This window comes from Macaca thibetana, chromosome 9 (genome assembly GCF_024542745.1).
Source record: "Macaca thibetana thibetana isolate TM-01 chromosome 9, ASM2454274v1, whole genome shotgun sequence".
Classification (NCBI taxonomy): domain Eukaryota; kingdom Metazoa; phylum Chordata; class Mammalia; order Primates; family Cercopithecidae; genus Macaca; species Macaca thibetana.
Window position 1 is genome coordinate 37,131,323 of NC_065586.1, and position 27,309 is coordinate 37,158,631.

The window sequence follows — 27,309 nt, forward strand, 5'->3', positions numbered from 1 at the left end:
CCACAGAGCCTCCCTCATTGGTAGCACAGCAGTCTGTGATCTTGCGGCAAGGCAGCAGCAAGGCTGGGGGAGGGGCGTCCACTATTGCTGAGGCTTAAGTAGATAAACAAAGCAGCTGGGAAGCTCGAACTGGGTGGAGCTCACAGCAGCTCAAGGAGTCCTGCCTGTCTCTGTAGACTCCACCTCTGGGGACAGGGCACAGCTAAACAACAAAAACAACAACAACAAAAAGCAGTTGAAACCTCTGCAGACTTAAATTACTCTGTCTGACAGCTTTGAAGAGAGCAGTGGATCTCCCAACACGGAGGTTGAGATCTGAAAATGGACAGACTGTCTGCTCAAGTGCGTCCCTGACCCCAGAGTAGCCTAACTGGAAGACATCCCCCACTAGGGGCAGACTGACACCCCACACCTCACACGGTGGAGTACACACCTGAGAGGAAGATTCCAAAGCAAGAATCAGACAGGTACACACGCTGTTCAGCAATATTCTATCTTCTGCAGCCTCTGCTGCTGATACCCAGGCAAACAGGGTCTGGAGTGGACCTCAAGCAATCTCCAACAGACCTACAGCTGAGGGTCCTGACTGTTAGAAGGAAAACTAACAAACAGGAAAGACACGCACACCAAAACCCCATCAGTAGGTCACCATCATCAAAGACCAGAGACAGATAAAACCACAAACATGGGGAAAAAGCAGGGCAGAAAAGCTGGAAATTCAAAAAATATGAGTGCATCGCCCCCTGCAAGGGAACGCAGTTCATCACCAGCAACAGATCAAAGCTGGACGGAGAATGACTTTGACGAGATGAGAGAAGATGGCTTCACTCCATCAAACGTCTCAGAGCTAAAGGAGGAATTACATACCCAGTGCAAAGAAACTAAAAATATTGAAAAAAGAGTGGAAGAATTTCTAACTAGAATAATTAATGCAGAGAAGGCCATAAATGAATGGACAGAAATGGAAACCATGACACGAGAAATACGTGACAAATGCACAAGCCTCAGTAACTGATTCAATCAACTGGAAGAAAGAGTATCAGCGATTGAGCATCAAATGAATGAAATGAAGTGAGAAGAGAAACCTAAAGAAAAAAGAAGAAAAATAAATGAACAAAGCTTGCAAGAAGTAAGGGATTATGTAAAAACACCAAATCAACGTCTGATTGGGGTGCCTGAAAGATAGGGAAAAAATGGAACCAAGTTGGAAAACACTCTTCAGGATGTCATCCAGGAGAACTTCCCCAACCTAGTAGGGCAGGCCAACATTCAAATTCAAGAAATACAGAGAACGCCACAAAGATACTCCTCGAGAAGAACAACTCCAAGACACATAATTGCCAGATTCACCAAAGTTGAAATGAAGGAAAAAATCTTAAGGGCAGCCAGAGAGAAAGGTCGGGTTACCCACAAAGGGAAGGCCATCAGACTAACAACAGATCTCTCGGCAAAAACTCTACAAGCCAGAAGAGAGTGGGGGCCAATATTCAACATTCTTAAAGAAAAGAATTTTAAACCCAGAATTTCATATCCAGCCAAACTAAGTTTCATAAGTGAAGGAGAAATAAAATCCTTTACAGATAAGCAAATGCTTAGAGATTTTGTCACCACCAGGCCTGCCTTATAAGAGACCCAGAAGAAAGCACTAAACATGGAAAGGAACAACCGGTACCAGCCATTGCAAAAACATGCCAAAATGTAAAGACCATCAAGGTTAGGAAGAAACTGCATCAACTAACGAGCAAAATAACCAGTTAATATCATAATGGCAGGATCAAGTTCACACATAACAATATTAACCTTAAATGTAAATTAGACGGCCATGCGCGGTGGCTCAAGCCTGTAATCCCAGCACTTTGGGAGGCCGAGATGGGCGGATCACAAGGTCAGGAGATCAAGACCATCCTGGCTAACACAGTGAAACCCCGTCTCTACTAAGAAATACAAAATATTAGCCAGACGTGGTGGCGGGCGCCTGTAGTCCCAGCTACTCGGGAGGCTGAGGGAGGAGAATGGCATGAACCCGGGAGTCGGAGCTTGCAGTGAGCTGAGATCCGGCCACTGTACTCCAGCCTGGGTGACAGAGCGAGACTCTGTCTCAAAAAAAAAAAAAAAAAAAAAAAGTAAATAGACTAAATGCTCCAATTAAAAGACACAGACTAGCAAACTGGATAAAGAGTCAAGACCCATCAGTTTGCTATATTCAGGAGACCCATCTAACATGGAGAGACACACATAGGCTCAAAATAAAGGGATGGAGGAAGATCTACCAAGCAAATGGAGAAAAAAAAAAAGCAGAGGTTTCAATACTAGTCTCTGATAAAACAGACTTTAAACCATCAAAGATCAAAAGAGACAAAGAAGGCCATTACATAATGGTAAAGGGATCAATTCAACAGGAAGAGCTAACTCTCCTAAATATATATACACCCAGTACAGGAGCACCCAGATTCATGAAGAAACTCCTTAGAGACTTACAAAGAGACTTAGATTCCCATCCAATAATAATGGGAGACTTCAACACCTCACTGTCAACATTAGACAGATCAACGAGACAGAAAGTTAGCAAGGATATCCAGGAATTGAACTCGTGTCTGCAGCAAGCAGACCTAACAGACATCTACAGAACTCTCCACCCCAAATAAACGGAATATACATTCTACTCAGCACCACATCACACTTATTCCAAAATTGACCACATAATTGGAAGTAAAGCATTCCTCAGCAAATGTACAAGAAGAGAAATTATAACAAACAGTCTCTCAGACCACAGTGCAATCAAACTAGAACTCAGGACAAAGAAACTCAATCAAAACCACTCAACTACAGGGAAACTGAATAACCTGCTGCTGAATGACTACTGGGTACATAACGAAATGAAGGCAGAAATAAAGATGTTTGGGGGGCGGAGCAAGATGGCCGAATAGGAGCAGCTCCAGTCTCAAACTTCCAGCGCGAGCGACACAGAAGACCCATGATTTCTGCATTTTCAACTGAGGTACTGGGTTCATCTCACTGGGGAGTGCCGGACGATTGGTGCTGGTCAGCTGCTGCAGCCCGACCAGCGAGAGCTGAAGCAGGGCGAGGCATTGCCTCACCTGGGAAGCACAAGGGGGAAGGGAATCCCTTTTCCTAGCCAGGGGAACTGAGACACACAACACCTGGAAAATCGGGTAACTCCCACCCCAATACTGCGCTTTAAGCAAACAGGCACACCAGGAGATCATATCCCACACCTGGCCGGGAGTGTCCCACACCCACGGACCCTCCCTCATTGCTAGCACAGCAGTCTGTGATCCACCGGCAAGGCAGCAGCGAGTCTGGGGGAGTGGCGCCCGCCATTGCTGAGGCTTAAGTAGGTAAAAAAACCTGCTGGGAAGCTCGAACTGGGTGGAGCTCACAGCAGCTCAAGGAAACCTGCCTGTCTCTGTAGACTCCACCTCTGGGGACAGGGCACAGTAAACTAAACAAACGCAGCAGACACTTCTGCAGACGCAAATGACTCTGTCTGACAGCTTTGAAGAGAGCAGTGGATCTCCCAACACGGAGGTTGAGATCTGAGAAGGGACAGACTCCCTGCTCAAGTGGGTCCCTGACCCCTGAGTAGCCTAACTGGGAGACATCCCCCACTAGGGGCAGTCTGACACCCCACACCTCACAGAGAGGAGTACACCCCTGAGAGGAAGCTTCCAAAGCAAGAATCAGAGAGGTACACTCGCTGTTCAGCAATATTCTATCTTCTGCAGACTCTGCTGCTGATACCCAGGCAAACAGGGTCTGGAGTGGACCTCAAGCAATCTCCAACAGACCTACAGCTGAGGGTCCTGACTGTTAGAAGGAAAACTATCAAACAGGAAGGACACCCACACCAAAACCCCATCAGTACATCACCATCATCAAAGACCAGAAGCAGATAAAACCACAAAGATAGGGAAAAAGCCGGGGAGAAAAGCTGGAAATTCAAAAAATAAGAGCGCATCTCCCCTGACAAAGGAGCGCAGCTCATCGCCAGCAACGGATCAAAGCTGGATGGAGAATGACTTTGATGAGATGAGAGAAGAAGGCTTCAGTCCATCAAATTTCTCAGAGCTAAAGGAGGAATTACGTACCCAGCACAAAGAAACTAAAAATCTTGAAAAAAATGTGGAAGAATTGATGGCTAGAGTAATTAATGCAGAGAAGGTCCTAAACGAAATGAAAGAGATGAAACCCATGACATGAGAAATACGTGACAAATGCACAAGCTTTAGTAACCAACTTGATCAACTGGAAGAAAGAGTATCAGTGATTGAGGATCAAATGAATGAAATGAAGCAAGAAGAGAAACCAAAAGAAAAAAGAAGAAAAAGAAATGAACAAAGCCTGCAAGAAGTATGGGATTATGTAAAAAGAACAAATCTACGTCTGATTGGGGTGCCTGAAAGTGAGGGGGAAAATGGAACCATGTTGGAAAACACTCTTCAGGATATCATCCAGGAGAACTTCCCCAACCTAGTACGACAGGCCAACATTCAAATACAGGAAATACAGAGAACGCCACAAAGATACTCCTCGAGAAGAGCAACTCCAAGACACATAATTGCCAGATTCACCAAAGTTGAAATGAAGGAAAAAATCTTAAAGGCAGCCAGAGAGAAAGGTCGGGTTACCCACAAAGGGAAGCCCATCAGACTAACAGCAGATCTCTCAGCAGAAACTCTACAAGCCAGAAGAGAGTGGGGGCCAATATTCAACGTTCTTAAAGAGAAGAATTTTCAACCCAGAATTTCATATCCAGCCAAACTAAGTTTCATAAGTGAAGGAGAAATAAAATCCTTTACAGATAAGCAAATGCTTAGAGATTTTGTCACCACTAGGCCTGCCTTACAAGAGACCCTGAAGGAAGCACTAAACATGGAAAGGAACAACCGGTACCAGCCATTGCAAAAACATGCCAAAATGTAAACACCGTCGAGGCTAGGAAGAAACTGCATCAACTAGCGAGCAAAATAAGCAGTTAATATCATAATGGCAGGATCAAGTTCACACATAACAATCTTAACCTTAAATGTAAATGGACTAAATGCTCCAATTAAAAGACACAGACTGGCAAACTGGATAAAGAGTCAAGACCCATCAGTCTGCTGTATTCAGGAGACCCATCTCACATGCAGAGACATTCATAGGCTCAAAATAAAGGGATGGAGGAAGATTTACCAAGCAAATGGAGAACAAAAAAAAGCGGGGGTTGCAATACTAGTCTCTGATAAAACAGACTTTAAACCATCAAAGATCAAAAGAGACAAAGGAGGCCATTACATAATGGTAAAGGGATCAATTCAACAGGAAGAGCTAACTATCCTAAATATATATGCACCCAATACAGGAGCACCCAGATTAATAAAGCAAGTCCTTAGAGACTTACAAAAAGACTTAGACTCCCATACAATAATAATGGGAGACTTCAACACTCCACTGTCAACATTAGACAGATCAACGAGACAGAAAGTTAACAAGGATATCCAGGAATTGAACTCATCTCTGCAGCAAGCAGACCTAATAGACATCTATAGAACTCTCCACCCCAAATCAAAAGAATATATATTCTTCTCAGCACCACATCATACTTACTCCAAAATTGACCATATAATTGGAAGTAAAGCACACCTCAGCAGATGTAAAAAAACAGAAATTATAACAAACTGTCTCTCAGAGCACAGTGCAATCAAACTAGAACTCACGACTAAGGAACTCAATCAAAACCGCTCAACTACATGGAAACTGAACAACCTGCTCCTGAATGACTACTGGGTACATCACGAAATGAAGGCAGAAATAAAGATGTTCTTTGAAACCAATGAGAACAAAGATACAACATACCAGAATCCCTGGGACACATTTAAAGCAGTGTGTAGAGGGAAATTTATAGCACTAAATGCCCACAAGAGAAAGCAGGAAAGATCTAAAATTGACACTCTAACATCGCAATTAAAAGAACTAGAGAAGCAAGAGCAAACACATTCGAAAGCTAGCAGAAGGCAAGAAATAACTAAGATCAGAGCAGAACTGAAGGAGATAGAGACACAAAAAACCCTCCAAAAAATCAATGAATCCAGGAGTTGGTTTTTTGAAAAGATCAACAAAATTGACAGCCCACTAGCCAGACTAATAAAGAAGAAAAGAGAGAAGAATCAAATCGACGCAATTAAAAATGATAAAGGGGATATCACCACCGACCCCACAGAAATACAAACTACCATCAGAGAATACTATAAACACCTGTACGCAAATAAACTGCAAAATCTAGAAGAAATGGATAATTTCCTGGACACTTACACTCTTCCAAGACTAAACCAGCAAGAAGTTGAATCCCTGAATAGACCAATAGCAGGCTCTGAAATTGAGGCAACAATTAATAGCCTACCAACCAAAAAAAGTCCAGGACCAGATGGATTCACAGCTGAATTCTAACAGAGGTAAAAGGAGGAGTTGGTACCATTCCTTCTGAAACTATTCCAATCAATAGAAAAAGAGGGAATCCTCCCTAACACATTTTATGAGGCCAACATCATCCTGATACCAAAGCCTGGCAGAGACACAACAAAAAAAAGAGAATTTTAGACCAATATCCCTGATGAACATCGATGCAAAAATCCTCAATAAAATACTGGCAAACCGGATTCAGCAACACATCAAAAAGCTTATCCACCATGATCAAGTGGGCTCCATCCCTGGGATGCAAGGCTGGTTCAACATTCGCAAATCAATAAACATAATCCAGCATATAAACAGAACCCAAGACAAGAACCACATGATTATCTCAATTGATGCAGAAAAGGCTTTTGACAAAATTCAACAGCCCTTCATCCTAAAAACGCTCAATAAATTCGGTATTGATGGAACGTACCTCAAAATAATAAGAGCTATTTATTACAAACCCACAGGCAATATCATACTGAATGGGCAAAAAACTGGAAACATTCCCTTTGAAAACCGGCACAAGACAGGGATGCCCTCTCTCACCACTCCTATTCAACATAGTGTTGGAAGTTCTGGCTAGGGCAATAAGGCAAGAGAAAGAAATCAAGGGTATTCAGTTAGGAGTAGAAGATGTCAATTTGTCCCTGTTTACAGATGACAGGATTGTATATTTAGAAAACCCCATTGTCTCAGCCCAAAATCTCCTTAAGCTGATAAGCAACTTCAGCAAAGTCTCAGGATACAAAATTAATGTGCAAAAATCACAAGCATTCTTATACACCAGTAACAGACAAACAGAGAGCCAAATCAGGAATGAACTTCCATTCACAATTGCTTCAAAGAGAATCAAATACCTAGGAATCCAACTTACAAGGGATGTAAAGGACCTCTTCAAGGAGAACTACAAACCAGTGCTCAGTGAAATAAAAGAGGACACAAACAAATGGAAGAACAAACCATGCTCATGGATAGGAAGAATCAATATCGTGAAAATGGCCATACTGCCAAAGGTAATTTATAGATTCATGCCATCCCCATCAAGCTACCAATGAGTTTCTTCACAGAATTGGAAAAAACTGCTTTAAAGTTCATATGGAAACAAAAAAGAGCCCGCATCTCCAAGACAATCCTCAGTCAAAAGAACAAAGCTGGAGGCATCATGCTACCTGACTTCAAACTATACTACAAGGCTACAGTAACCAAAACAGCATGGTACTGGTACCAAAACAGAGATATAGACCAATGGAACAGAACAGAGTCCTCAGAAATAATACCACACATCTACAGCCATTTGATCTTTGACAAACCTGAGAGAAACAAGAAATGGGGAAAGGATTCCCTATTTAATAAATGGTGCTGGGAAAATTGGCTAGCCATAAGTAGAAAGCTGAAACTGGATCCTTTCCTTACTCCTTATACGAAAATTAATTCAAGATGGATTAGAGACTTAAATGTTAGACCTAATACCGTAAAAATCCTAGAGGAAAATTTAGGTAGTACCATTCAGGACATAGGCATGGGCAAAGACTTCATGTCTAAAACACCAAAAGCAACGGCAGCAAAAGCCAAAATTGACAAATGGGATCTCATTAAACTAAAGAGCTTCTGCACAGCAAAAGAAACTACCATCAGAGTGAACAGGCAACCTACAGAATGGGAGAAAATTTTTGCAATCTACTCATCTGACGAAGGGCTAATATCCAGAACCTGCAAAGAACTCAAACAAATTTACAAGAAAAAAACAAACAACCGCATCAAAAAGTGGGCAAAGGATATGAACAGACATTTCTCAAAAGAAGATATTCATACAGCCAACAGACATATGAAAAAATGCTCATCATCCCTGGCCATCAGAGAAATGCAAATCAAAACCACAATGAGATACCATCTCACACCAGTTAGAATGGCAATCATTAAAAAGTCAGGAAACAACAGGTGCTGGAGAGGATGTGGAGAAATAGGAACACTTGTACACTGTTGGTGGGATTGTAAACTAGTTCAACCATTATGGAAAACAGTATGGCGATTCCTCAAGGATCTCGAACTAGAAGTACCATATGACCCAGCCATCCCATTACTGGGTATATACCCAAAGGATTATAAATCATGCTGCTATAAAGACACATACACACGTATGTTTATTGCAGCACTATTCACAATAGCAAAGACTTGGAATCAACCCAAATGTCCATCAGTGACAGATTGGATTAAGAAAATGTGGCACATATACACCATGGAATACTATGCAGCCATAAAAAAGGATGAGTTTGAGTCCTTTGTAGGGACTTGGATGCAGCTGGAATCCATCATTCTTAGCAAACTATCACAAGAACAGAAAACCAAACACCGCATGTTCTCACTCATAGGTGGGAACTGAACAATGAGATCACTTGGACTCAGGAAGGGGAACATCACACACCGGGGCCTATCATGGGGAGGGGGTGAGGGGGGAGGGATTGCATTGGGAGTTATACCTGATGTAAATGACGAGTTGATGGGTGCAGCACAGCAACATGGCACAAGTATACATATGTAACAAACCTGCACGTTAAGCACATGTACCCTACAACTTAAAGTATAATAATAATAAATAAATTTAAAAAAAAAAAAAAAAATAAAGATGTTCTTTGAAACCAAAGAGAAGGAAGATACGACATACGAGAATCTCTGGGACACATTAAAAGCAGTGTGTGGAGGGAAATTTATAACACTAAAGGCCCACAAGAGAAAGCTGGAAAGATCTAAAATTGACACTCTAACATCACAATTAAAATAACTAGAGAAGCAAGAGCAAACACATTCAAAAACTAGCAGAAGACAAGAAATAACTAAGATCAGAGCAGAACTGAAGGAGATAGAGACACAAAAAACCCTCCAAAAAATCAATGAATCCAGGAGTTGGTTTTTTGAAAAGAACAACAAAATTGACAGACTGCTAGCACGACTAATAAAAAAGAAAAGAGAGAAGAATCAAATAGATGCAATAAAAAATGATAAAGGGGATATCACCACCGACCCCACAGAAATACAAACTACCATCAGAGAATACTATAAACACCTCTACGCAAATAAACTAGAAAATCTAGAAGAAATGGATAATTTCCTGGACACTTACACTCTCCCAAGACTAAACCAGGAAGAAGCTGAATTCCTGAATAGACCAGTAGCAGGCTCTGAAATTGAGGCTACAATTAATAGCCTACCAACCAAAAAAAGTCCAGGACCAGATGGATACACAGCTGAATTCTACCAGATGTACAAGGAGGACCTGGTACCATTCCTTCTGAAACTATTCCAATCAATAGAAAAAGAAAGAATCCTCCCTAACACATTTCATGAGGCCAACATCATCCTGATACCAAAGTCTGGCAGAAACACAACAAAAAGGAGAATTTTAGACCAATATCTCTGATGAACATAGATGCGAAAATCCTCAATAAAATACTGGCAAACCGGATCCAGCAGTACATCAAAAAGCTTATCCACCATGATCAAGTGGGTTTCATCCCTGGGATGCAAGGCTGGTTCTACATATGCAAATCAATAAACGTCATCCAGCATATAAACAGAACCAAAGACGAAAACCATATGATTATCGCAATAGATGCAGAAAAGGTCTTTGACAAAATTCAACAGCCCTTCATGCTAAAAACACTCAATAAATTCGGTATTGATTGAACATATCTCAAAATAATAAGAGCTATTTATGACAAACCCACAGCCAATATCATACTGAATGGGCAAAAACTGGAAAAATTCCCTTTGAAAACTGGCACAAGACAGGGATGTCCTCTCTCACTACTCCTATCTATCATAGTGTTGGATGTTCTGGCTAAGGAAATCAGGCAAGAGAAAGAAATCAAGGATATTCACTGAGGAAAAGAAGAAATCAAATTGTCCCTGTTTGCAGATGACATGATTATATATTTTAAAAACCCCATTGTCTCAGCCCAAAATCTCCTTAAGCTGATAAGCAACTTCAGCAAAGTGTCAGGATACAAAATTAATGTGCAAAATCACAAGCATTCTTATACACCAGTAACAAACAGAGAGCCAAATCATGAATGAACTTCCATTCACAATTGCTTCAAAGAGAATCAAATACCTAGGAATCCAACTTACAAAGGATGTAAAGGACCTCTTCAAGGAGAACTACAAACCATTGCTCAGTGAAATCAAAGAGGACACAAACAAATAGCAGAACATACCATCCTCATGGATAGGAAGAATCAATATCGTAAAAATGGCCATACTGCCCAAAGTAATTTTTAGATTCAATGCCATTCCCATCAAGCTACAAATGAGTTTCTTCACCGAGTTGGAAAAATCTGCTTTAAAGTTCATATGGAACCAAAAAAGAGCCCATATTGCCAATACAATCCTAAGTCAAAAGAACAAAGCTGGAGGCATCACGCTACCTGACTTCAAACTATACTACAAGGCTACAGTAACCAAAACAGCATGGTACTGGTACCAAAACAGAGATATAGACCAATGGAACAGAACAGAGTCCTCAGAAATAATACCATACAACTACAGCCATCTGATCTTTGACAAACTTCCGAAAAAGAAGAAATGGGGAAAAGATTTCCTATTTAATAAATGGTCCTGGAAAAATTGGCTAGCCATAGGTAGAAAGCTGAATCTGGATCCTTTCCTTACTCTTTATACAAAAATTAATTCAAGATGGATTAGAGACTTAAATGTTAGACCTAATACCATAAAAACCCTAGAAGAAAACCTAAGGAATACCATTCAGGACATAGGCATGGGCAAGGACTTCATGTCTAAAACACCAAAAGCCATGGCAACAAAAGCCAAAATTGACAAATGGGATCTAATTAAATTAAAGAGCTTCTGCACAGCAAAAGAAACTACCTTCAGAGCGAACAGGCAAATTACAGAATGAGATAAAATTTTTGCAATTCACTCATCTGACAAAGGGCTAATATACAGAACCTACAAGGAACTCAAACAAATTTACAAGAAAAAAACAAACAACCCCATCAAAAAGTGGGCAAAGGATATGAACAGACATTTCTCAAAAGAAGACATTTATACAGCCAACAGACACATGAAAAAATGCTCATCATCACTGGCCATCAGAGAAATGCAAATCAAAACCACAATGAGATACCATCTCACACCAGTTAGAATGGCAATCATTAAAAAGTCAGGAAACAATAGGTGCTGGAGAGGATGTGGAGAACTAGGAACACTTTTACACTGTTGGTGGGATTGTAAACTAGTTCAACCATTATGGAAAACAGTATGGCGATTCCTCAAGGATCCAAAACTAGAAGTACCATATGACCCAACCATCCCATTACTGGGTATATACCCAAAGGATTGTAAATCACGCTGCTATAAAGACACATGCACACGTATGTTTATTGCGGCTCTATTCACCATAGCAAAGACTTGGAATCAACCCAAATGTCCTTCAGTGACAGACTGAATTGAGAAAATGTGGCACATATACACCATGGAATACTATGCAGCCATAAAAATTGATGAGTTTGTGTCCTTTGTAGGGACATGGATGCAGCTGGAAACCATCATTCTTAGCAAACTATCACAGGAACAGAAAACCAAACACCGCATGTTCTCACTCATAGATGGGAACTGAACAATGAGATCACTTGGACTCGGGACGGGGAACATCATACACCGGGGCCTATCATGGGGAGGGGGGAGGGAGGAGGGATTTCATTGGGAGTTATACCTGATGTAAATGACAAGTTGATGGGTGCTGATGAGTTGATGGGTTCAGCACGCCAACATGGCACAAGTATACATATGTAACAAACCTGCACGTTATGCACATGTACCCTAGAACTTAAAGTATAATAATAAAAAAAAGAAAAAAAACCAAGATAGTTTGTTTCTAGTTTTTATGACTCCTCAATGTCCTTTTGTAGATGCTCAAAAAAGAGTTTTTCCAGTCTGCTGAATCAAAAGAAAGCTTCAACTCTGTAAGATGCATCCACACATCACAGAACAGTTTCCCAGATACTTTCTTTCTGGTTTTAATCTGGGGATATTTAGTTTTTCCTTTTAGGCCTCAACGGGTATTTTCAATCTGCTGAAGCAAAAGATGTGTTTAACTCTGTGAGTTGAATCCACACGTCTCCAAGTGGTTTCACAGATAGCTTAATTCTAGTTTTTATCTGGGTGTCTTCGGTGTTTCTCCATATGTCACAATGGGTTCCCAAATTTCCCTTTACAGATTCTTCACAAAGATGGTTTCCAACATGCAGAATCAAAAGAAAGTCTTAACTTTGTTGGATGAATCCACACACCACAAAACAGTTTCACAGATAGCTTCTTTCCACTTTTTTTTCTGGGAATATTCAGATTTTCTTCATAGGCCTCTAGGAGTCTCAAATGTCCCATCACAGATTCTTCAAAAGCAGTGTTTCCAACCTGCTGAATAAAAATAAATGTTTAATTCTGATAGTTGAATCCACACATAGCAAAGCACTTTGATGGATAGGTCCTTCCTAATGTTTAACTGGAAATATTCAGCTTTTCCCCCATAAGCCTCATTGGGCCCCTAAATATTCCTTATCAGATTTTCCAAAAAGAGTGTTTCCAACCTGCAGAAAAAATAGAAAGATTTATCTCTGTCAGATGAATCCACACATCACAAAGCAGTGTCACGCATAGCATTTTTCTAGTTTTTATCTGGGTATATTCTGCTTTTCTCCATAAGGCTTCAATTGGCTCCAAAATATCCCTTCACAAATTCTCCAAATAGAGTGTTACTAAACTGATGAATCAGTTGAAAGGTTTAATGCTGTGAGATTAATCCACATCTTACAAAGCAGTTTTACAGATAGATTCTTTGTAGTTTTTATCTAGGGACATTAAGTTTTTACCTGTAGGCAACAATGGGCTCCCGAATGTTCTTTCGCAGATTCTCCAAAAAGGATGTTTCCAACCTGCTGAGTCAAAAGAAAGGTTAAGGGATATTCGGTTTTGCTACAGAGGCCTCAATGAACTTTCAAATGTCCATTGACAGATTCTCCAAAAAGAGTGTTTTGAACCTGCTGAATCAATACAAAATTTTAACTCTGGGAGGTGAATCAACACAACACAAAGCAGTTTCGCAGATATCTTCTTCCCAGTTTTTCTTTAGGGATAATCGTTTTCTTTCGTAGGTCTCACGGGCTCCCAAAGGTCCCTTTGAACATTCTCCAAACAGAGTTTTTTCAACTTGCTGAATCAAAAGAAAGGTTTAACTCTCGTGAGACGAATCCACACATCACAAAACCGTTTCATAGATAGCTTCTTTCTAATTTTTATCCAGGTATATTTGGTTTTTCCACATGGGCCTCAATGGGCTCCCAAATGTCCCTTTGCATATTCTCAAAAGAGAGTATTTCCATCCTCCTGAACAAAGCAAAAGCATTAACTCTGTGAGATGAATCCACATATCACAAAGAAGTTTCATAGATAGCTTATTTCTCACTTTTATCTGGGGATATTCAGGTTTCCGTCAGAGATCTCAATGGGCTCCAAAATATCTGTTTTCAGATTGTCGAGTTGAAGTGTTTCCAACCTGCTGAAGCAAAAGAGAGCTTTAATTTTGTGAGATCAATAGACACATCACAATTCAGTTTCACAGATAGCTTCTTTCTACTTTTCAACTGGGGATATTCTGTTTTATCAATAGGCCTCAATGTGCTCCCAAATGTCCCTTTGCAAATTCTCTAAAAAGTGTGTTTCCAACCTTCTGATTCAAAATAAAGGTTAAACTCTGTGAGATGAATCCACACCTCGTACAGCAGTTTCACAGATAGCTTCTTTATAGTGCTATATGGGGGATATTCGTTTGTTCCTCATATGCCTCAATGGGCTCCCAAATGTCCTTTCGCAGGTCTTCCAATAAAAGTCTTTCCACCTGCTGAATCAAGAGAAAGTTTTAACTGTGTGACATGAATCCACACATCAGAGAGAAGTTTAACAGATAGCTTCTTTCTAGTTTTTATCTAAGGATATTCTATTTCTCCCCATAGGCCTCAATGGGGTTTCAAATGTTCCTTCGCAGAATTTTAAAAAAGAGTTCTTCCAACCTACTGAATCAAAACAAGTTTTAACTCTGTGAAAAGAATCTACACATCACAAAGCAGTTTCACAGATAGCTTCTTTCTACTTTTTATCTTGGGATGTTCAGTTCTTCCCCATAAACCTCAGCGGTCTCCTAAATGTCCCTTCGCAGATTGTCCAAAAAGAGTGTTTTCAACCTGTTGAATCAGAAAAAAGGTTTAAGTCTGTGAAATGAATTCACACATCACAAAACAGTTTCACAAATAGCTTATTTCTACTTTTTTGGGGGAGATATTTGTTTTTCCACATAAACCCCAATAAGCTCTCAAATATCCCTTCACAGCTTCTCCAAATAGAGTGTTTCCATCCTACTGAATCAACAGAAAGATTTAACTCTGTGAGATGAATTCAAACTTCAGAAAGCAGTTTCACAGATAGCTTTTTTCTAGTTTTTATCTTGGGATATTTGTTTTATCCCCATAGGCCTTCAAGGGCTCCCAAATATCTCTTCACAGATTTTCCAAAAAGAGTGTTTCCAACCTGATGAACCATAAGAAGTGTTTAACTCTGTGAGATGAATGCACACATCAAAAAGCAGTTTCCCATATAGTTTCTTCTAGTTTTTAATTAAGGATATTAAGTTTTCCCCCATAGTCATCAATGGGATGAAAATGTTCCTTCACATATTCTACAAAAAGAGTGTTTCAATTCTACTGAACCAAAAGAAAGGTTTAATACTGTGAGATGGATCCACATGTCACAAAGAAGTTTCACACATAGCTTCTTTCTAGTTTTTATGGGGGGATATTCAGTTTCTCCACATAGCCCTCAATGGACTTCTAAATGTCATTTCACAAATTCTTCAATTAGAGTGTTTCCAGCCTACTAAATCAACAGAAAGCTTTAACTCCATGAGCTGAATCCACACACTAAAAGGCAGTTTCACAGATAGCTTCTTTCTAGGTTTTAACTGGGGATATTCAGTGTTTCCACCTAGGACTCAATGGGTTTCCAAACGTCCCTTCGCAGATTCATCCATAAAGAGTGTTTCCAACTGCTAAATTGAAAGGAAGGTTTAGTGTTGTGAGATGAATTTACACATCAAAAATCAGTTTCACAGATAGCTTCTTTCTGTTTTTTATCTGGCTATTTTATGTGTTTTCCCACAGGCCTCAAAGGGCTCCCAAATGTCCCTTCACATATTTTAGCGAATTCTCCAAATAGAGTGTATCCAATCTGCTGGATCAAACGAATGGTTTAACTCTGTGAGCTGAATCCACAAAACAGAAAACAGTTTCACAGATAGCTTCTTTCTAGTTTTTATTTGGGGATATTCAATTTTCATTCATAGACCTCAATGGGCTTCCAAATACCCCTTCACAGATTTTGTAAAAAGAGTGTTTTCAACCTGCTGAATCAAAAGAAAGGTTTACCTGTGTGAGATGAACCTACACATGACAAAGAAGTTCTACAGATAGCATCTTTCTAGTTTTCCTCGGGGGATATTTGGTTTTTTCTTATAGGTCTCAAAAGGCTCCCAAATGTCCCTTGGTAGATTCTCCAAAGAGAGGGTTTCCAATCTGCTGGATCAACAAATAAAAATAAAAAATAAAAAATAAAGGGTTAACTCTGTCAGAGGAATCCACATATTACAAAGTGGCTTCACTGATAGCTTCTTTCTCGTTTTTATCTGGATATATGGAGCTTTTGCCCATAGGCCTCAAAGGGGTCCCATATGTCCCTTTTCAGATTCTCCAAAAAGAGTGTCTCCAAAATTTTGAATTAAAAAAAAGTTTAATTCTGTATTATGAATGCACACGCCACAACGCAGTTTCACAGATTGCTTCTTTTTGATTTTTTTCTGGGTATTTTTTGTTTTTGTTCTTTGGCCTCAATGTGAACCCAACTATCCCTTCACATATTCTTCAAAAAGAGGGTTTCCAAACTGCTGAATCAAAAGATAAGTTTAATTCAGTGAGATGAATTCACATGTCACAAAGCCATTTCACAGATAACTTGTTTCTTTTTTTTTTTTCTGAGTATATTTGGTGTTTCCCCATAGACAACAATGGATTTCTAAATGTCAATTTGTAGATTCTTCAAAAAGAGTGCTTCCACCCTGCTGAATCAAAAGAAAAGTTTAACCCCACGAGATAAATTCATACATCAAAAAGCAGTTTTACAGGTAGCTTCTTTCTTGTTTTTATCTGGGGATATTAGATTTTTCCCAGTACACCTCAATGGGCTCTCAAATGTCCACTCGCATATTGTCCAAAAAGAGTGTTTCCAAACTGATGAATTAACAGAAAGGTTTAACTCTGTGAGGTGAATCCAAACATCACAAAGCAGTTTCACGGACTGCTTCTTTTTATGTTTGTTTTCTGGTGATATTCAGTTTTTCATCATAGACGTCAATGGGCTCCCAAAGTTCCCTTCACAGATGCTCTAAAAAGAGTGTTTCCAACCTGCCGAATAAAGAGAAAGATTTAATTTTGTAAGGTGAATCCACACATGACAAAGCAGTTTCAGAGATAGCTTCTGTCTAGTTTTTATCTGGTGATATTTGTTTTTCTTTTTCCATAGGCTTTAATGTACTCCCAAATATCACTTCACAGATTCTCAAAAAAAGAGTGTTTCCAACTTGCTGAATCAAAAGAGAGGTTTAAAATTGTAGGATGAACCGATACTTCACAAAGCAGTTTCACAGATAGCTTTTTTCTAGTTTTTATCTGAGGATATTTGGTTTTACCCTAGGCCCCAGTGGGCTCCCAAATATATCTACACAGATTCTACAAAAAGGGTTTCCAACATGCAGCATCAAAAGAAATGTTTAACTCTGGGAGATGAATCCACACATCATAAACTGCTTCACACATAGTTTCTTTCAGTTTTAATCTGGGGATATTCCATTTTGCCTCACAAGCCTCAATAGGCTCCCAAATGTCCCTTCACAGGTTTTACAAAAACAGTGTTTCAAACCTACTGAACCAATAGAAAATTTTAACTCTGTGAGATGAATCCACACATCACAAAGCAGTTTCACAGTTAGCTTCTTTCTACTGTTTATTTGGAGGTATTATGTTTTACCTCATAGACCTCAATGGGCTCCCAAATGTGCCTTTGCAGATTCTTCAAAAAGAGTGTTTCTAACCTGCTGGATGAAAAGAAATATTTATCTCTGTGAGATGAATTCACACATTACAAAACAGTTTCACAGATAGCTTCTTTCCACTTTATATCTGAGGATATTCAGTTTTTATTTATATGCCTTAATGGGTTCCAAAATGTCCCTTAACAGATTGTACAATATAGTGTTTCCAGTTTGGTGGTTAAAGAGTAATGTTTCAATCTGTGAGATGAATCCACACATCACAAAACAGTTTCACAGATAGCTTATTTGTAGTTCTTATCTAAGGATATTCGGTTTTTCCCCATAGACCTCATTGGGCTCCCAAATGTCACTTCACAGGTTCTCCAAGAAGAGTGTTTCCAAACTGCTGAATCAAAAGAAAGGCTTAACTCTGTGAGGTGAATCCAAACATCACAAAACGGTTTCACAGCTAGCTTCTTTCTCTTTTTTATCTGGGGATATTCAGTTTTTCTCAATCAACATCAAAGGACTCTCAAATCTCCCATCGCAGATTCACCAAAAAAAGTTTTACCAACATGTGGAATCAAAGGGAAAGTTTAACTCTATGAGATGAATCCACAGAAGATGAAGCAATTTCACACATAGATTCTTCTAGTTTTTTTTTTTTTTTTCCTGGGGATATTTGCTTTTTCCCCATAGAACTCCATGAGCTCCCAATGGTTCTTTTGCAGATTCTCCAAAAAGAGTGTTTCCAAACTGCTGAATCAAAAGAAAGGTTTAACTTTATCAGCTGAATCCACACGGCACAAAGTATAGCTTTTCACAGATAGCTTCTTACTAGTTTTTATCTGGGGGATAGTCAGTTTTTCTCCATAGGCATCAATGGGTGCCAAAATGTCCCTTCACAGGTTCTGCAAAAAAAAGTATTTCTAACTTGCTAAATCAAAAGAAACGTTTAACTCTGTGAGACGAATCCACACATCAAAAAGAAGTTTCACAGAGAACTTTTATTCTAGTTTTATTCTGGGAACATTCAGTTTTTCCTCATAGGACTCAATGGACTCTGAATGTCCCCTCAGATTCTCCAAATAAAGTATTTCAAATCGGCTGAATCAAAAGAAAATTTGCCTCTGTGAGATGAATCCACACATCACAAAGCAGTTTCACAGATAGCTTCTTTCTAGTTTTTATCAGGGGATGTTCGGTTTTTCCCCATAGACCTTAAATGGCTCTTATATGTCTCTTCGCAGACTCTCCAAAAAGAGTGTTTCCAGCCTGTTAAATTAAAAGAAAGGTTTCACTCTGTATGATGAAATCACACATCACAAAACAGTTTCAAAGATAGCTTCTTTCTGGTTTTTATTTGAAATATTCTATTTTCCCCATATGTCTCAGTGGGCTCCTAAATGGCCCTTCACAGATTCTCAAAAAAGAGTTTTTCCAACTTATTGAATCAAAAGAAAGGTTTAATTCTGTGTAATGTATGTACACATCACAGAGTGGTTTCACAGATAGCTTCGTTCTGGTTTTTATATGGGGCTATTCAGTTTTTCATCTTAGGCCTCAATGGGCTTCCAAATGTCTCTTCATAGATTCAATAAAAAGGTTGTTTCTAACTTGCTGGATCAAGATAAAGGTTTAACTCTGTAAGATGAATTGACACATCACAAAGTAGTTTCATAGATAGTTTGTTTCTAGTTTTTATCTGGGGATATAAGTTTTTTGACCATAAGCCTCAGTGGCCCCCCAAATGTTCCTTCACAGTTTCTCCAAAAAGAATGTTTTCAATGTGCTGAATCAAAAGACTGGGTTATCTCTGTGAGAAAAATCCACACCTCTCTCTGCAGTTTCACAGAGAGCTTCTTTCTAGTTTTTCTCTGGGGATATTCAATTTTGCCACACAGGTCTCAATGGGCTCCCAAATGTCCCTTCACAGATTTTGCAAGAAGAGGTTTTCTAAACTGGTGAATCAAAAGAAAGGTTTACCTTTCTGTGATGAATCCACACATCACAAAGCAGTTTCGGAGATAGCTTCTTTCTAGTTTTTATCTGGCAATATTCAATTTTTCCCTGTAGGTATCAATACAATCGTAAATATTCTTTCACAGATTCTCTGTGAAAGAGAGTGCTTCCAACCTGCTGAATCCAACAGAGTATTCTATTAGACGAATCCACACATTCAAAGCAGTTTGACAGATAGTTCTTTCTAGGTTTTATCTCAGGATATTCGGTTTTTCCCCATAGGCCTCAATGGGCTCCGAAATGTCCCTTTGCAGATTCTTCAAAAAGAGTGTTTCCAACCTGCTGGATCAAAAGAAACTTTACCTTTGTGAGATGAATCCTTACATCTGAAATCCGTTTTACAGATAACTTGTTTCTAGTTTCTACCTGGGGTTATTGGGTTTTACTTATAAGCTCAATGGGTTCCCAAATATCCCCTTGCAGATTCTACAAAGAAAGTTTTTCCAACCTGCTGGATCACGAGAAAGGTTGAACTCTGTGAGATGGATATATACATCAAAATACAATTTCACAGATTGCTTCTTTTTATTTATTTTATTTTTTTTTCTGGGGATATTCCATTTTCCTCTAGGCCTCAATGGGCTTTCAAATGTCCCTTTACAGATTCTCCAAAAAGAGTGTTTCCACCCTGCTGAATCAAGAGATAGTTTTAACTCTGTGAAGAATCCACACATCACAAACCATTTTCACAGACAATTTCTTTCTAGTTTTTAGCTGGAAATATTCGGTTTTCCCCATAGGCCTCAATGGGCTCCCAAGTGTCCTTTCACAGATTCTACACAAAGAGTGTTTCTAATGTGCTGAATGAATAGAAAGATTTATCTCTGTTAGATGAATCCACGCATCACAAAGCAGTTTCATGCCTAACTTCTTTTTCATTTTAATCTGGGGCTATTCAGTTTTTCCACATAGGTTTTAATGGGCAGCCAAATATTTCCTCACAGATCCTCTAAAAAGAGCGTTTTCAATCTGCTGAATCAATAGAAAGATTTGACTTTGTGAGACGAATCCACGCATCACAAACCAGTTTCACAGATAGCTTCTTTCTAGTTTTTTTTTATGCAGTATTTTTTTCCATAAACCTCAATGTGCTCCCTAATAGCCCTAAGAAGATTCTCCAAAAAGAGTGTTTCCTACCTGCTTAATCAAAAGAATGGTTGCACTTAGTGAGATGAATCACCACATCACAAAGCAGTTTCACAGATAGCTTCTTTCCAGTTTTTATCAAGAGGTATTCTGTTTTTCCCCATAGGCTTCATTGAGCTTCCAAAAAATCCATGAGCAGACGCTCCAAAAGGAATGTTTCCAACCTGCTGAATCCGAAGAAAGGTTTACTTCTGTGAGATGAATCCATACATCACAAAGCAACTTCACAACACAAAGTGATTCCATAGATAGGGTTTTTCTAGTTTTTATCAGGGGATATTTGGTTTCTCACTATAGGCTTCACTTGTTTCCCAAAAAGTCCCTTTTCAGTTTCTACAGAAAGACTGTTTCCAACCTGGTGAATCAAAATAAATATTTAACTCTGTGATATAAATGCACACGTGGCAACTGATTTCACATACAGCTTCCTTCCAATTTTCATCTGGAAATATTCACTTTTTCCTTATATGCCTCACAGAGCTTTCAAATGCCCTTTCATAGATTTTACAAAGAGACTGTTTCCAACCGGCTTTATCAACATAAATGTTTAACTCAGTGAGCTGAATCCACACAGCACAAAGCAGTTTAACAGATAGCTTCTTTCTGGCTTTTATCTTTGGTTATTCAGTTTTCCCCTAGAGGCCTCAATGGGCTCTCAAATGTCTATTTGCAGATCCTCCAAAACTAGTGTTTCCAAACAGCTGAATCAAATGAAAGATGTAACTCTGTGAGATAAATCCACACATCACAAAGCAGTTTCTCAGATAGTTTCTCTCTAGTTTTTATTTGTAGATATAATGTTTCTCCCCAGAGACCTGAATGTGCTCCCAAATGTTCCTTCACAGATACTCCCAAGAGAGCACTTCCAAGATGCTGAATAAAAAGAAATGTGACACTCTGTGAGATGAATCAACACATCACATTGTAGTTTCACAGATAGCTTCTTTCTAGTTTTTCTCTGGAGATATTCAGTTTTTTCCATAGGCTGCAATGGGCTCCCAAATGTCCCTTCACAGATGCTACAAAAAGTATATTTCCAAGCTGCTGATTCATAAGAAACATTTAACACTGTGAGATGAATCCATACATCAGGAAACAGTCTCACATACAGCTTCATTGTAGTTTTTATCTGGGAACATTTCCTTTTCCACCATAGGTCTCAATGCACACCCAAAGTTCCTTCACAGATTCTCCAAAAAGAGTTATTTCAACCTACTGAATCAGAAGAATGTTTTAACTCTGTGACATGAATCCACACATCACAAAGCAGTTTCACAGATAGCTTCTTTCTAGTTTTTAATCTGTGGATATTTGATTTTTCCCTTAGACCAACATGGACTTTAAAAGTGCATTTGCAAATTATCTAAAAAAAAGTGTTTCCAACCTGCTAAGCCAAAGGAAAGTTTTAACTGTGTGATATTAATCCAAACATCACAAAGCAGTTTCACAGATTTTTTTCTGTGCCATTTCGGTTCTTTTCGAAAAGCGAAAATAAGCTCCCAAATGCTTATTCGCAGATTCCTCCAAAAGAGTTATTACATCCTGCTGAAACAAAAGAATGTTTTAACTCTGTGAGATGAATCAATACAAAACAAAGCAGTTTCAAAGAATGGTTCTTTCTAGTTTTAATCTGGGGATGATTTGTTTGTCCACAAAGGCCTTAATGGTTTGTCAAATGTTTCCTCATATCTTATAAAAAGAGTGTTCCCAACCTATTGAATCAAAGAAAGATTTGAATATTTGAGATGAATCCAGGCATCACATAGCAGTTCTACAAATAGATTCTTTCTAGTTTTTATCTGGGGATGTTCGTTTCTTTTGTTTATTTGTTTATTTTCCCATAGGCCACAATGAGCACCAAAATGTCCCTTCACAGATTCTCCCAAAAGAGTATTTTTAACCTGCTGAATAAAAAAAAAAAAAAAAAAAGTTTAACTCTGGTAGATGCATCAACACATCACAAAGCAGTTTCACAGACAGATTCTTTCCAGTTTTTATTTTTGGATATTCGGTTTTTCCCCACAGCCTTCAATAAGCTCCCAGAAGTCCCTTTGCAGATTTTCCAAAAGAAATATTTCCAACCTACTGAATCAAAAGAAAGGTTTAACTCTTTGAGTTGCATTTACACATCACAAAGCTATTTCACATATAGCTTCTTTCTAGTTTTAATGTGGGGGTATTTTGTTTTTCCCCATAGACCTTGATGGTCTCACATATGCCTCTTTGCAGATTCTCCAAAAAGAGCATTTCCAACCCGCTGTATCAAAAGAAAGTTTTAACAATGTGAGATGAATCCACACATCACAAAAGAGTTTAACCAGTAGCTTCTTTCTAGTTTTTGTCTGGGGATATTCGGTTTTTTCACCATAGTCCTCAATAATTTCTCAAGCATCCCTTTGAAAGTTCTCCAAAAAGTGTGTTTCCAACCTGCTGAATCAAAAGAAAGGCTTACCACTGCGAGATGAATTTACACATAACAGAGTCTTTTCACTTTTTATCTGGGGGTATTCCGTTTTTCCACATGGACCTCAATGACCTTTCAAATGTCCCTTGACAGATTCTCCAAAAAGACTGTTTCCAACCTGTTGAATGAAAAGGTAGGTTTAACTCTGTGAGATGAATCCACATATCACAAAGCAGTTTCACAGATAGCTTTTTTGTAGTTTATGTTGGGGATATAATTTTTTTTTCCATAGGTCTCACTTGGCACCAAAATGACCCTTCACAGATCCTCCAAAAGGAGTATTTCCAACCTGCTGAATCAAAAGAAAGGTTTAACACTGTGAGATGTATGCACACATCACAAAGCAGTTTCCAGATAACTTCTTTATAGTTTTTATCTGGGGATATTCAGTTTTTATCCACAGGCCTAAAATGACTTCAAAATATCCCTTCACAGATTCTCCCAAAAGAGTATTTTTAATTTGCTGAATAAAAAAAAAAAAAAAAAAAAAAAAAAGGTTTAACTCTGTGAGATGTATTCACACATCACAAAGCAGTTATACAGATAACTTCTTTCCAGTTTTCATCTGGGGATGTTCTGGGTTTCCCCACAGGCCTTAATAAGCACCCAAATGTTCCTTTGCAGATTCACCAAAAGAAACGTTTCCAATCTGCTGAATCAAAAGAAAAGCTTAACTCTGTGAGATGCATCTGCACATCACAAAGCACTTTCACAGAGAGCTTCTTTCTGCTTTTTATCTGAGGATATTCAGTTTTTCCCTATAGGCCTCAACAGGCTCCCAAATTTTCCTTCACTTATTCTACAAAAAGAATGTTTCCAACCTGCTGTATCAAAAGACAGTTTTATCTCTTTGCAATTAATCCACACATTAGAAAGCAGTTTCACAGATAACTTCTTTCTAGTTTTTATCTGGGGATATTCCTCTTTTCCCCATAGGCCTCAATGGTCTCCCAAATGTGCATTCGCAGGTTTCCCAAAAAGTGTGTTTCCAACCTGCTGAATCTAAAGAAAGTCTTAATTCTGTGAGATGAATCCACACATCACAATGCAATTTCACATAAAGCTTCTTTTTTCTGTAGATATTCATTTTTTTCCCATAGGCCTCAATGGGTTCCCAAATGTCCCTCCCCAGATTCTTCAAAAGAAATGCTTCCAACCTGCTGAATTATAAGAAAGCCTTAACTCTAAGAGATGAATCCCCATATCACAAAGCGGTTTCACAGATAGCTTCTTTCTAGTTTTTATGTGGGAATATTCTGCATTTCCCCATAGGCCTTAAATGGCGTCCAATGTCCCTTTGCAGATTCTCCAAAAGGAGTGATTCCAAACTGCTGAATTAAAAGAAAGATTTATCTCTCTGAGATGAATACAAAAATCACTAAGCAGTTTCACCGATAGCTTCTGTCTATTTTCTATTTGGGGATATTCTTTTCTTCTTCAAATGCCTCAATTGGCTCCCAAATGTCCCTTCGTAGATTCTCCAGAAAGAGTTTCCTACCTTCTGAATCAAAATAAAGGTTTAACTTTGTGAGTTGAATCCACATATCACAAAGCAATTTTACAGACAGCTTCTTTCTAGTTTCTGTCTGGGATATTTGTGTGTTTTGTTGTGTTTGGTTGTTTGTTTGTTTTTTTGTACAGGCACTGCAGGGCTCCAAATGTCCTTTTGCAGATTCTAAAAAAAAACAAGTGTTTCCAACCTGCTGAATCCAAAGAAAGTTTTAAGGCAGTGAGGTATGTTCACATATCATAAAGCAGTTTCACATAGCTTCTTTCTAGTTTTTTTCTGGTGATATTCAGTTGTTTCCCCATAGGACTCATGGGACTCCAAAATGTCCCTTCACAGATTCTCCAAAAAGAGTGTTTCCAACCTACTGAATCAAAAGAAATGTTGAATTCTGTAAGATCAATCCACACATAACAAAGTAGTTTCACAGATAGCTTCTTTGTAGTTTTCATCTGAGGATATTCTTTCTTCCCCCATAGGCCTCAAGAAGCTCCAAACTATTCCTTTGCAGATTCTGTAGAAAGAGTGTTTCCAGCTGCTGAATGAAAATAAAAGTTTACCTCTGTGAGTTAGATTTATACATAACAAAGCCGTTTCACAGATCGCTTCTTTCTAGTTTTGACCTGGGGATATTCAGTTTTCCACTTGGGCCTCAATGGCCTTCAAAATGTCCCTGACAGATTTTCCAAAATACTGTTCTCAGCCTGTGGAATGAAAAGTAACATTTAACTCTGTGAGATGAATCCACACATCACAAAGCAGTATCATAGATAGCTTCTTCCTAATTTTTATCTTTATTCAGTTTTTCCCAATATAACTCAACAGGCTCTCAAATGTCTATTTCCAAATCCTCCAAAACTAGTGCTTCCAGCCTACTGAATCAAAATAAAGATTTAACTCTGGGAAATGAATCCACAGATCACAAAGCAATTTCACATATAGCTTCTTTCTTGTTTTTCTCTAGGGATATTCAGTTTTTTTCCATAGGCATCAATGGGCTCACAAATTTACCTTTACAGATATTAAGAAACAGTATTTCCAACCTGCTGAATCAAAAGAAGGGCTTACCTCTGTGAGATTAAACCACACATCAGAAAACAGTTTCACAGATAGCTTATTTCTAATTTTTATTTGGAGATATTCAGATTTTACTCATGGGCCTCAATGCGCTCCCAAATGTCCCTTCCCTGATTCTACAAAAAGAGTGAGATCCAACATGCTGAATCAAAAGAAAGGTTTTACTCATGGGCCTCAATGGGCTCCCAAATGTCTCTTTGCTGATCCTACAAAAAGAATAGGATCCAATCTGCTGAATTGAAAGAAAGGTTTAACTTTTTGAGATGAATTCACACAACACAAAGCCATTCCATAGGTAACTTCCTTCTAGTTTTTATCTGGGGATAGTTTGTTTTTTTCCATTAACCTTTGTGAGCTCCAAAAAGGGGATTTGCAGATTCTCCAAAAAGAGTGTTTCCAGCTTGCTGAATCAATAGAAAGGTTTAACTCTGTGAAATGAATCCACAAAACACAAAAGAGTTTCACAGATAGCTTTTTTTCTGGTTTTCTTCTGGGGATATTTGGATTTTACCCATAGGCCTCAATGACTCCCAAATGTCTCTACACAGATTCCACAAAAAGAGCGTTTCCAACCTGCTGCATCAAAGGAAAGATTTAACACTGTGAGATCAATCCACATATCACAAAGAAGTTTCTCATTTAGCTTTTTTCTAGTTTTCATCTGGGAATATTCCATTTCTACTTATAGGCATAAATGGGTTCCCAAATTACCGTATGCAGATTCTCTAACAAGAGTGTTTTCAACCTGCTGTATCAAAAGAAAGTTTTAACTCTGTGAGATGACTCCACACATTGCAAAGCAGTTTTACAGATAGATTCCTTCTAGTTCTTATCTGGGGATATTTTGTTGGTCTCCATAGACATCAATGGACTCCCAAATGTCAGATCTCAGATTCTTAAAAAGAGTGTTTCCAATCTGCTGAATCAAAAGAAAGATTTATCTCTGTGAGATTAATCTACATATCCCAAAGCAGTTTCACAGAAAACTTCTTTCTGGTTTTTTTGTGGGGTATATTCAGTTTTGCCCTATAGGCCTGAATGGGCTTCTAAATCTCCCTTCATATGTTCTTCAGAAAGTTTTAACTCTGTGACACGAATCCACATATCACAAATCAGTTTCACAGATAGTATCTTTCTAGTTTTTATCTGGGGATATTTTGTTTGTCACCATAGGTCTCAAGGCTCTCCAGAATCTCCCTCTACAGATTCTATAAAAAGAGTTTTTCCAACCTGCTAAATCAAAAGAAAAGTTTAACTCTGTGAGATGAATCCACACATCACAAAGCAGTTTCACATATAGCTTCTTTCTAGTTTTTATCTGGGGATATTTGGTTTTTCCCAATAGATCTCAATGGGCTCCCAAATGTCCTATCACAGATTCTCCAAAAAGTGTTTCTAACCTACTGAATCAACTGAAAGGTTTAACTCTGTGAAGTGAATCCACACTTCACAAAGCAGTTTCACAGATAGGGTTTTTCTAGTTTTTATCTG